The sequence below is a fragment of the Penaeus japonicus genome, unplaced genomic scaffold, assembly GCF_977035675.1.
Source record: "Penaeus japonicus unplaced genomic scaffold, GWHDUDI00000001_assembly GWHDUDI00000030, whole genome shotgun sequence".
Taxonomy (NCBI): Eukaryota; Metazoa; Arthropoda; class Malacostraca; order Decapoda; family Penaeidae; genus Penaeus; species Penaeus japonicus.
In genome coordinates this window covers 36,126,202-36,131,201 of record NW_028234432.1, presented here as the reverse complement: position 1 = coordinate 36,131,201, position 5,000 = coordinate 36,126,202, and positions in this window count along the sequence as shown.

Genomic DNA, 5,000 nt, shown 5'->3' with positions numbered 1-5,000 from the left:
CTCTCTCCTTTCCCCCTCTCCTTCTCTCTCTCCTCCTCTCCTTCTCTCTTATCTCTCCTCCCTCTCTCTCTCCTCCCCCCTCCATCCCCCACCATCTCTCGGTGTCGACTATACAAGACATGAATTCTAATAAGATCAAGCCTTTCTTAAGATTTTCTTCTTGGTGAAACTAAAGAGGAAAGTAATTAAACACCCCAAAGAGGCAGCTACACCGTAAACAAATTAGGTTTAAAGACGAATATGTAAATATGAAATTATGTCGAACGTATATTCCCTGGTTGCTTAAGTCGACGTTTGTCATCTTTCTTTATTTTCAATGCCTGAACTATAAGGAGAAAGAGAGAGAGAAGAGAGAGAGAGAGAGAGAGAGAGAGAGAGAGAGAGAGAGAGAGAGAGAGAGAGAGAGAGAGAGAGAGAGAGAGAGAGAGAGAGAGAGAGAGAGAGAGAGAGAGAGAGAGAGAGAGAGAGACAGACAGACAGAGAGAATGATGCAGAAAATATAAAAATATTGAAAGAAAGACAGAAGCAGAGAAAAGGAGAGAGAGAGAAAGAAAGAAAGAAAGAAATGAAATGGAAGAAAGAGAGAGAAATGTGTGTGAGAGAGAGAGAGAAAGAGAAAGAAAGAGAGAGGGAGAGTGCCAGACTAACGGAAGGAAGACCAAATTGACTGAGCGATCGGTATATTCCGGCGGGGGTGTCAATGGCCGCTGTCATTCGCCCGTGACAACCGACTGGGGCGCTACACACTTCATCATCTCTGCTCATAACATTATATCACGGAGCAACGAGTGCTAAGGCATCTTGGCTCCTGAAGAGAAAATACAAGGCACCCAACAGGCATATGTTCTAATATACAACCGACATTCACTTTCTCAGTTATTCTCTCCCTCTCTCTCTCTCTCCCTCTTTCTCTCTCTCTCTTCTTTTTTTGTCTCTCTTTTTTTCTTTGCTCTCTCTCTTCATTTTCCTTCTCTCTCTCTCTCTCTCTCTCTCTCTCTCTCTCTCTCTCTCTCTCTCTCTCTCTCTCTCTCTCTCTCTCTCTCTCTCTCTCTCTCACTCTCTCTTTCTTTCTTTAAAGACGAGGAAATGGCACACGCAAATGGCACACGCAAATGGCACACGCAACACATCCCCTACTCGGTGCATCGTGCAACACAAGAACTACTGAAAAAAAATGCCCAACGACTGAACTTGACCCTCGTTCCTTCCAAATATGGAAGACTCGAGAACACGAAGCTTCAACAAACTATGTTGCACAACCATCCTACTTTGCAACCCTTTGGATCAGCTGTGCACAGATGGGAGGCTTCTGCAAGACACTGGTTGATGTTACTTACTTTGAAGCTTAACTTTGTTACCTGGGTTTTTTTTTCAGCTGATGCATATACATATTTCCTTAGTTTAGTTTGAGATTATTATCAGGTTAGGTTTTTTGATGGAATGTGTGATAAATAGGTTGTCCTCCGATTATAAAAAAGGCAGGGGTGGGGGGTGGGGGGGGGGAGGAGGAATAAACTCTTGCGTACATTCTTATAAACTAATACGGTTTAGAGGAGAGAGAGCAGGTACTGATGATGAGAGGGTGAGATAGTCAAGAGAAGAAAGAGATAGACAAAGAGAAAAAGATAGACAGATAGGCACACACATATGTATGATATATATGTGTGTGTGTGTGTGTGTGTGTGTTTATGTACGTATGTATATATGCATTCATATTTAGATACATATCGCTCTCTCTCTCTCTCTCTCTCTCATCCCATCCATCCACTCCCTCTCATCTTTCTCCTCTCTCTTTCTCTCTCTCCTCATCTCATCCTCTCTCCTCCTCTCTTGCATCTCCTCTCATCTCTCTCATCTCTCTCACGTCATCCTCTCTCTCTCTCTCTCTCCTCCTCGCCACTCCTCGCTCTCCTCTCCGTCTTCTCTCCTGGCCTCTCTCTCTCTCTCAGGTAATTTCCACTTATTCCTCTTCTCTCTCTCTACCATCTCTCTCCTCCATCCCTTCTCTCTTCTCTTCCATCCATCTCTCCTCTCCTCTATCTTTCTCTCTAATCCGTCCTCTCTCGTGTCCTCATCCCCCTTCTCCTCGTCCTCTCTCGTCTCGTCCTCTCTCTCTCTCTATATAAATATATATATATATATATAATATATTAATTATATAAATAATATATATATATATATATATATATATATATATATATATATACATAATATATATATATTAATTATATATTAAAATAAAAAACATATATTATATATATATATATAATATATATATATAATATAATAATATATTAATATGTAGTTAATATATAATATATATAATATATAGTATATATAATATATACATATGTATATATACTTATATTTATATACATATAATAATATATATATATATATATATATATATAGTATCTATAATACATATAATATATATATATAAATATATATATAATATATATATATATATATATATATATATTGATTTATCTTATCATTCCTTCTTTATTTTCAAGAGGAAAACCTGTGTTGCAGGAATGACCTTTTCTTTTCATTTCATGTCCTCCGACGAGCAAATAAAGCTGCTTGCAATGGCTAATCGGAATATGTAATGAAACTGGATAGTAATTACTGCGAATTAATCATTAATTTGAATATCATTAGTGAAGGAAATAAATCTTTCGTTCACACTTTAACACTTGTGTTTCTTTGGTTCTTTGATTGTTTGTTTGTGTTTTGTTTTGTTATATGTGTTTTTGTTTGTTTGTTTTTATGTTGGGTTGTTGTATGTGTTTGTGTTTGTTTGTTTGTATGTTGGGTTGTTGTATTTGTTTTTTTGTTTATATTTTGTTTTGTTTTATGTGTTTGTTTGTTTGTATGTTGCGTTATTGTATGTGTCCTTGTGTTTGTTTGGATGTGTCTTGCTTTGTTCTACGTGTCTTTGTATTTTTTTGATATGCCTTTCTTTGTGATATGTCTTTCCGTCTCCTTGTTTGTCTCGTAATGTGATAAAGACCATTATTCCTTTTTTGTTGATGCCCGCTGGATCTTCCATTTCCCCTTTACAGTTTGGCCTCCGATGAAGCAAGAGTCAATTCTCATCCAACTGAAAACTTTCGTCTTGAAGTGAGATGTCATTTCAAGGGAGGGGACAGCCCAGTGGGAACTTCTCAGGACGGGAACTTCGCTGTATCTTCGAGGAGGGTGGGGGGGGGGGTGATGGGGGGGGAGGGGGGTGTGATGGGATGGGGTAGGGAGGGGGGGGGATGAGGGTGTGTGATGGGGATGGGGTGGGGAGGGGGGGTGATGGGTGTGTGTGATGGGGATGGGGGGGGGAGGGGGGGTGATGGGTGTGATGGTGAGGGGGAATGGTATGATGTGTGTGGGGGGGATAGATGGGATGGGTGGGGGGGGGGGGGGTCGACAAAGTTTGGGCGTTCATTGATTTCTTCAAGGACGTTTTGCACAAGGTGGTTTTTGCGGAAGGATACGCTTGCAAACATGCAAGTGGATATTCCTGTGAGAAGAGACATATACAGTAGGTATGAATATGTCTGTACAAAAAAAAAATTAAAAGTGGACACACACACACACACACAGACACATGCTTGCACACACACACAAATACACACATACATACATACACACTTAGACACACACACACGCATAAACACATACACACAAATAAACACAAACACACACACGCATACAAACAAACAAACGAGCAAACAAAAATAAAGAAACAAAAAAATGCAAGCCGTATGACAAACGACAACTTTAATCGCAAACACATAAAAGGGAGTGAATCCTTTTGATCCAAAAAGTATTCAGAAAAATTGGCGAAATTAATCTGATTTTATTCTAGTTTCTGTCCCGAAAGATGTACTGCAGATTTCCATGATGCTGATAACTGAATTACATTAGGCATGTCATATTATCGAAATTTGCATCATAAACAGATCTGCAATTGATTCCAGATTGCAAACGCGCTTCATATATACTCGCGTTAAAGTAGATTAATATCCTACTTTACAGGCTACATAAGGTTATTCTGAACACTTTTATTTGATATATGTATGTGTCTTTGTGTGAATATTTGTGTGTATCTCAGTGTGCAAATATATGCTATATATATATATAAATATATATATATATAATATATATATATATATATATATATATATATACATAATATAATATATATTTATATATATAATAGGGTACTGATATATATATAGTAATAGTCTATCAGTATGTAGTATAATAGTAAATATTATGATATACACAATACTAACTCACACTGATATATGCATAGTATACTACTATTAAAACTATATCATAACCCTCACTATCAACCATATATAATATATATCTATATATCGTATATATATATCCTATATATAATATATATAACTATATATCATACTATAAATCAATCAAACCATATACCTTATCAATATATAAATATCAAGAGTATATATAGAACTATAATATGAGTATATACTATATCATATATATGTATATATATCTGTGTGTGTATGTGTATGGGTGTGCATATACATACATATATATTTATCTTCATATATACATAAACAGAAACACACACACACAAGTCAGTTGTACTTGGCCAGTCTGAAATCCGCACACTTTCTCTATAAGAAATGTCGGGAATTAAGACTCCAATCCAAGCTGCTCCATGAGAATCAGTGGAGGCATCACAGTAGATCGCAAATGGGGGTTCACCAACAAGAGGATGGAGGATTTCTGATGTCAAAATAATGGATTTAAGTTCGGACAGTTTGTTAATATGGACATATACATGAGTTACATTCCAAGGTGCAGATGGTTTGGTTTCTGAGATATTAAGAGCATCAATGTTTCACACATTGAAGTTGAGGATGGTTTGGGCAGTTTTGGCTTTCCATTCTAAGTTGGAGTGTATTAGATTGGAATATCGAGGCCGAGCAAACCTGACTCTGTGACTGATCTCATTTGCCTGA